Genomic DNA, 8,361 nt, shown 5'->3' on the forward strand with positions numbered 1-8,361 from the left:
ACACAACATCACATACCATCCTCTGCTTCTCTGAGTCATTTCTTTATTTCTCGGGTCTCTCAGAGTCCTCTCCCTTCCCCACTCCCCCAGCCAGTCTCGGGCAAGTGGCACCCAAACAGGGGCCTGAGGGGAGGAAAGGCTCCTGCCCCCACAGTGGGGGATACAAGGGCGAAAAAGCCTCAAAGGTTGATAGGCACAGGCCTGAGGCCCGGCTGGGTGGGGAGGACTGGGGGCTCCTGGGGAGCAGATGGGACAAACTGATAGTGAGAAGCCTGAGTCTGTGAAGCTTCTTGGAAGTTTGCTGAGGGCCTTCCCTGGTGGCGCGGCACTTGAGCACTGGGCTGCGAAGCTGCCCACAGCCTCTGCAGCACCGGTTCGATCCCCGGCCACCAGGGAGGGTCCCACATGTTGCACAGACATCTCTTGCTATGCCCGCTGCTCCCCTCAGCAGTGTACTTTGTTGGTCTGACTGTTCTGCTCTCCGCTCTGGCTCTGGTGAATTCTCTCTGGCTTCTGTTCAGGTAATCTAAAAATCATGATGCTCTTTTGCCCTCAGGGTACTTTGCTGAGCCTTGTCAGAGGAAGAGACCTATTCTTAAATCACTCTGAATTTCATCTATTGACGGACTGATGCTGAGCACACAGCTGCCAAAAGACATCAGCATTCAGGGGCAGCTGTGGTCAGAGCACCGGTTTGGTGCATCACATAACTCTAGTGGGTTTTTCTTCCCTGTGTGGTTGCCATTTCCCCTGAGTGTGGGGAGGGGTCATCTGTACTTTTATGTAGAATTTGCTCTTTGAGCTGCTGTCCAGGGCACCCCAGGACTGACTCCTAACATGAAGGCTTGAACACGATCAACCCTAAAGTGATACGCGAGGCCGTGTGACTCCTTTGTAATTGCTCTCACTAAACTTACCCTGTTTTCAAAGTCTTAGGCTTGTAGGGTGAAGACTGGAACCTGTTATTTCTGCCAACAACACTCCACATTTTTGGAGTTTGAGATTTTTTTTTTTCCCTCTAAGCTTATGGAGAAAAAAATGCAGTTGTGCAAAATATTCCTCCTGGAATAACTAAGAAATCGGCCTGTGTCTGCATGTTGTGTCTGCAGGGCCTTTCCTCGTGCCTGTCTCGGCATCTAAAAGGTTGTCGACATTCTGAATGGAGAAATGTGATAAAACTAGCACAAGTGGTATGTTCCTTAATCCCCTTCCTCCCTATCAGGTCTGCGCCTGGACACCCCTGAACAACTGCCCCTCCTCAACCCCCCTGGCCTGGAGCCTGTGACCTAGGCCTTGGGGCCTGCAGACCCATTTTCTGCCACTGGGTTTTGGCATGTGGGTCATGCTACCCACTCCTGAGCAACAGGCACCTGTTTTCTCTTGTCCTTGGGGGCCTCTGGCCTTCAATGCCTTCATCACTCTGAGCGCAGTCCCCCCTCCCTGCCCGTGGTCCCCCGTGTCCACCCCCCTCCTCGCCTATGCCGTTCCCTTTCCAGCTGGGGTCCTCAGGCTGTGCTATGGGCAGGTCTGGGCACCTCCCCAGCGCGTCTCTCGTGCCCAGGCTTCCGCCCGCAGGCCCCCCGTCCGGCAGGGCCAGGCCATCTTTCTCTTGCCCAGCTGCGCCCAGGCTCCCTCTCCCGGGCCTGTGTCCACGGCACCATGGCCTGGGCGCCTCTCCAGCGAGGCCCGTGGGCAGCGGTGACGGGCCCTCCCCTGCAGACCGGCGATGCCCTGTGCATCTGCTGACCCATCTGAGTCCACGAGGTCAGGCTGCCGGTCAGTCTATTGGGCCGACCCCGAGGGGCCTTTCAAGTCAGCCGGGAAAACCGGCTGGGTGGCCGGGCAGGGCGGGCATCAGGGGTGAGGCGGTCCCTGGAGCTGCGCAGTGGACGCCTGGGATAAGATGGGAGCCAGGCGCGCAGAGCGCAGCCTCGGTCACGGCAGCGAGACCTCAAGCGGAGCCGATGGGGCTGGGCACGGCGCTGACCTGACCTGCGGATGAGCGCCCTGTCTCCCTCCCTCTTCCCTGCCTCCACCCTCGCGCCGCGGCAGGGACTGTCCTGCCCGTGAAGGGCCGGGCCTCGCGCCTCAGCAGCCGCCCGCATCCTGCAGTTGGGTCACCCAGCAGCAAGGCCCGAGGCTTCTGTGCGTTGGGTCTTCCCGAGGCCCGTGGGGATTGGGGGGGGGTGAAGACCCCAGCAGCGGGGAGCCGGGCAGGACACGAGTGGACACGGGGAAGGACGCGGGGACACGGGGTGGGCCGGGCGGCTCCGCCCCATGGAGCCCCCGTGCACTCGGAGGCCCCACCTGAACAGAGCCCTCCCGGCCCCCCAGGCGGCGGGGGCCAGTCCTGTCCGGCTCCGGCCGCCCGCCGAAGCCACCTGGCAGCTGGACGGGGCGGGTCAAGCTCGGCCGCGCCCGAGGAAGGCGTCCTGGGTCTCGGACCTGGCTCGGCGTAGGGAGACATGCACCCGCGGGGTCGGCGCGCCTCGGGGAGCGGCAGGAGGTGACCGGCCCGCGGGCTTGCTCTGGATGGGGCCGAGCAGACAGTCCCTGTGCCCCGGCAGGAGCCTCGGTCCCGCGGAGCCCTGGCCTCCAGCCGCTCAGGCGGCACTGGCGCTGGAGAGACGAGCAGACCCCGGGGTGAGTGGGCGCCGTCCCGGCCCCCAGCGCGTGACACGCGACCATCTCACGGCCCCCCCACGGCAGCCACCTCTGCCATGGCGGCCCGTGGGGGGCTGGGAGGAGCCACAGAGGCCCGCAGAGGGGGGCTGGGAGGAGCCACGGCGGCCAGCGCGGGGCTGGGTGGAGCCATCGCTTTCTGCCGGGCGTCTTGGAAGAGTGCGGATAGGGCAGGCTGGGCGTGGGGGCTTGGCTGGGGCTGGCAGGGAGTGGGGGGGGTGGCCTGGGCTGGTGGGGCTTGGGGATGCGGCCAGGGCTGGCAGGGCTCCGGCTGCGTGGGCCTGGCTCCTCCTCCAGGACATAATTTCCCGACGTGTCACCTTCAGGTTCGCTCTCTGGCCCCCTCAGGCTGAGCTGGGGTGCACCGATGAGACCCACCTGGGGGCTGAGCTGGGGATCCCCGCTCTGTTCAGCCGGACACCTAGAAGCCCTTGGAGTCTGGGGGCAAACAGCAGGGACGCCCCATCCTCGCCCCTCCCGCCTTCCCGGCGCGCCCGGGGCCTCCTGGCGGCCCGGGGCCTCCCTGGTGACCTGGGGTGGCTGCTGCACGGGCGGGACCCGTAGCTGGGCACGTGCCCGGGGCGACGCAGCGGTGCCCACCCTGTGCTCCCCCCACGGGTCACCCCGGCTCCCGTGGGCCGGGCCCCCAGGCCTGCTCTGGCGTCCCGCGCGGTCAGGCGCCCCAGTGCGCCCGCAGCCCGTGGTACCTTGTCGCAGAGGGCGGGGCGGGTCTCCCAGTCTGGGAGGGGTCGGCACCTGGGTGGTGTCCAGCGGCGGGTGGGACACCTCTGGGGCCTGGTTTAGGGGGACAGCGCTGGAGCTTCTGGGGCCACAGCAGCAGCAACACGCCTGCTCAGCAGAATGCGGTGTTTTGGTACCCACAGCAGCTGGACCCTTGATACATGATTCGGGGGTGGACTGTGCTAAGAAACAGAAGTGGAGCCACGGACTAGGACCACGGGAGGGGGAGGGGCCATGCGCAGGCAGCCCCGCCCCCACAGCGCCCCCCCCACAAGAAAAAGGCAGCTGGAAATGGAATGTTAAGGTGGTTTCTTTAGGGTGTTCATTCCCCGAGTTCCAGGTTGCAGCTGCCTCATTGAAGCACAGTTTAAAGACTCCGCTCCTGGCTCTGCTTTACTAGCATTCTCTGGTGACAGGTCACTGAACCCCAGGCTGCCGGGTGCGGTCCTCCTCGTGGACTTGTCCTCTGCGGCTCTTATGATAGTGAGGCGTGTGCCATGTACACTCAGTTTGCCAAGGATTTCATCGTACATGGATGCTGAATGTGTCAGAGGTTTTCTCAGCATCAGCTGATAGGACGGCACGGTTTTCACTTTCCTTTTTATCAATTGGGTGAGTTTCATTGATGGATTTCCAGATCCTGCGCCATTCTCGGGTACTGGTTTAAATCCCACTTGGTCATGTTGTGTCATCTTTTCATTGCATTGTTGGATTTGGTTCATTAAGCTTTTATTGAGGATTTCTGCATCTGCATTTATTAGGTGCAGTCACTACTTTTCTTTCTTTGTGTTCATGTTTGCTTTTGGTATTAGTGTCACCTGGACCTCATATAATCTATCTAGAAATATTCCTTCTTTCTCAATTTTTGGAAGAATTTTAGCAGTACAGGAATTCATCTTTGAACATTTGGTAGAACTCACTGGAGAAGTCATTTGGTCCTGGACTTTTGTTTTCTGGGACAATTTGGTGACTTTTTCAATTTCCTTGCTTGTGATTGATTTGTTTGGGTTTTCTATTTATTCCCTATATAGTCTGGATAATTCTCTAATATCTAAAAATCTATCTCATTTAGATTGTTGAATATATACATTTTTTCAAAGAACCAGTTAATGTTCATATTGATCTTTTAAACTGTCTTTTTCCTTCTATTTCATTTATTTCTGCTCTGAATTTTATTATTTCCTTCCTTCTACTGACTTTTGAAATTTGTTGCTCTTCTTTTACAAGTTCCTTGAGATTAGACACAAGTTCTTAGTTTGGGCTCTTTCTTGTTTCTTGATGTGGGCCTGTATTGCTATAGAATTCCCTCTTGGTACTGTTTTGAGGTGCCCCACATATTCTGGAAGGTTGTGTCTTCACTATTATTTATCTTAAATTAAGTTTTGATTTCTTTCTTGATTTTCTCATTAATCCAGTGACTTCTCAGTAGTGTGTTTTCAGCTCCTTGTATTAGAGACTTTGTTTTCTTTTTGTAGTTGATTTCTAATTCAATACATTTATGGTCAGAGAAGATACTTGGTATGATTGAATCTCCATAAATTCATTGACATTTGTCGTGTCACTCAGTATGTGGTCAATCATGAAGTATGATCCTTTTACAGGGCCTCCCTTGTGGCACAGGTGGTTGAGCGCCGCATGGTGAAGCTGTCTGCAGACTCTGCAGCACAGTTTCGATCCTGGCTGGCCAGCAAGTATCCCACATGGCTAAGCAGACCTCTCCTGTCATGCCTGCTGCTCCCCTCAGCAGTGTATTTCGTCGTTCTGCCTGTTCTGTTCCCCGCTTTTGCTCTGGTGAATTATTGCACCCTCCCGCACTTCTGACTGTACCCAGTGCTTGTAAAAAAAAAAAAAAAAAAGAATGATCCTCGTACACTTGAGACAAATGTGTATTTGGCTTTTGTGTATGTGTGTGTGGGGGGGTGCAGTTCCCTACATATGTCTATTAATCCCATGTGGTCTAATCCTTTGTTTAGGACAATTGTGTCCTTATATGTTTTCTGTCTGATTGTTTTGTCCATTGGTGAGTGTGGGGTGTTGGAGTCTGCAAGGTCATATGTATTTTCTCTAATGTCTGTTTTCAGAATAGAAATTAGTTGTCTAATGCATTTTGGTGCTCTTCTGTTGAGTATATATTGATGAATGTTATATCTTCCTGTTGTATTGTTTCTTTAGTCATTATTGTCCATTTCTGCCTCTTGCCACCTTTTAAAGTTGGAAACCTATTTGATTTCATATATCTCTCCTACCTTTATTTAGGGTGCCATTTGCTTGTAGATTATTACATTTCCCTTGTCTTTCAGTCTATGTTAATCATTGGGATTTAGGTGTGTTAGCAGCAGAAGCTTGGATTCTGTTTCCAGTTCCAACTTCATACTGTATAGCTTTTATTTTGCCAGTTCAGCACATTGACATTTGATATAGCCATCATATTTAATTTTTTGGTTTGTTTTGTTTTAATTCTATTTAATTGCTTTTTTCAGGTTTTGTGCATCTCTTTCATTTATTTTTTTTATTTTTTTAAGATTTATTTATTCATGCATACAAGAACTGGGGTACAGGCCAGATGTGCGGGAGGGTGGGAGGATTCACCGGAGACAAAGTGGGGAACAGAACAGGCAGATCTTCTAAAATACACTGCTGAGGGGAACTCAGCACTACTGATCGAGACAGGAGAGGTCTGCCGCTACATGTGGGTATCTACCTGGCTGGCCGGAATTGAAGCCACACTGCAGAGGCTGTGGACTGTTTCAGAGCCCTGCACTCAACTGTCTGTGCCACCAGGGAGGCCCCATCTCTTTCATTTAAATACAAAAATTCCTTTTTTGGAGAAGGGGAGGTAATGACTGCAAACTCCTCGAGATTGTGTTTGTCTGAGAAGGTCTTTATTTCTCTCTCTATCTTTGCAGGAGGGAGTTTTCTTCTTGGCAAATTTTATCCAGGTGTATTTTGAATATGTCACTCCATTCTCTTGTTGCCTACAGTGTTTTCCTGGAGAGTCTGGTGTTAGTCTACTCAGGTTTCCTTTATATCTGTTTCTTCTCCCTTGTCAGCTTAACTATTTTTTCTTTAACTTGAACTCTGGTAAGTTATACTACTCTGTCTGGCTATAGGTTTCCTTTCCTCTAGTAGCTTGATTTTCTTTCATCTTCCTGTATTTGCATGTTCAATTCACTCTTCAAGTTGGGGAAGTGTTCTGTTATTTCTTTAAATAGTTTTTCAGTTCTCTGCTATCTCTCTTCTCCTGTTATGCCTATCATTTTGATGTTTCTTTTCTTTGAATTCTCATTTTTTTCTCTTTTATTTCTCTTTTTCTATTTTGTTCTTTCCCTGTTTGCATCTTTGAACTCACTGATTCATTCTTCCATTTGGTTTGTCATTTTTCCTTGGTTTCTCCAGAATTTTTTATCTCCCCCATTGCTCTCTCTACTTTTTGCATTTCTATTATTTTCTTTTTAGGGTTTTAATTTTGATCTTCTGTTCATTGTGGTTCTCATGACATTAATTTGCTTTTCTGGGTTTTCTTAAATATCTAAACTGTTTTTCTGAGTTTCCTTTTTATTGTTCCAATACTTTAATTTTCTTATTGCAGTTTTAAATTCTGCATCTGATAGGAAGAAAAGCTCTTTCATCTCCTGTGACTTGGCTCTGGGGATTTATTTTCTTTCTGTGGTGCCGTTTTCCCCTGAAGACTTGCATGGCCATTTGTATTTTCCTTTCTTCCCATTATATGCTTTCAATTTGCTCTGCTGTAGTGGAACATTTGCTGTGTGTAGGTCTTCCTCTCCCACTGCTCTGGCATTTACTGTTTGGTGGGCATGGCATCTGATTCCTTGTGGGGTTTAGTTTGATGCTGGGAATTCACTTTGAGTCTCATTGGGGCCGGGATCTGGGCATGATACTCTATGGGGCTGGGAGGCATGGGGCCTCCGCTAGGGTCAGTTGTATTCCCCAGTCCAAAGATGAAATAAAGAAACTAAAGAGGTACAGTATTCAGCACTAAAATATACAGTATTCAACAACAACAAAATTACAACAATAAAATTACAGACAAAAATAAATTACGACCCAAAGCCATGGAAAAAAGAAATGAAGAGAAATTTTCTGTGAGGAAGTGCAGACATTGCTCTTACTAGACACATACCTTAAATTAGCTATTTTAAATATTTCAAAGTCCAAAAAATCATATCTACAGAGTAAAGGGAAAGTGTGAAAGTTATATCTTTCCAGAGAATATAAAGAAAGAAACATGAATTATACAATGGAAATTTTGGAGTTGAATACAATAACATTCTTGTATAAAAATACAAAAGGGAGGGTCCTCCCTGGAGGCACAAGGGGTTAGGATGCAACCTATGAAGCTATCCACAGCCTCTGCTGCAGGTTCGGTCCCCATCCAGGTAGCTACCCACATGGTGCAGCAGACCTCACCTGTCTCGCCCGCTGCTCCCAACCGCAGTGTATTTCAATCAATCTGCCTGTTCTGCTCCCTACTCTGTCTCTGCTGAATCCTCTCACACTCCTGCTCAACAGGCCTGTACCCCAGATCTTGTATAAATAAATAAATAAATCTTCAAAAAAATTACTGAAGGGAGTCTTTTAGGTACAAAGGAAAGAACACCAGCCAGTACCTTATGTCCACATGAACTGATGGTGGGAATATGATGGTGAATACATATGAGATGAGAAAGCTTACACTGTATAAAAATGAACAATGATGTAAACTATATATTGTTATTGTGTTTGTAAAATATAAATTAATTACAAAAAGAAATAAAGACCTCCATAAAGGGATAAGTTTAGCAGACTTAAAGGCATCATTAATGCTTATTTTTGCATTTTTAAATCAGATGACACTGACTTATGTGAACAGGTGCAAAATTGTATAAAGTTGCTTTTTGTGAGACTATATAAATGGGTAGAGGGGAAGTATATTAGAAA

This window comes from Talpa europaea (assembly GCF_964194135.1).
Source record: "Talpa europaea genome assembly, chromosome: 8".
NCBI classification, from domain to species: domain Eukaryota; kingdom Metazoa; phylum Chordata; class Mammalia; order Eulipotyphla; family Talpidae; genus Talpa; species Talpa europaea.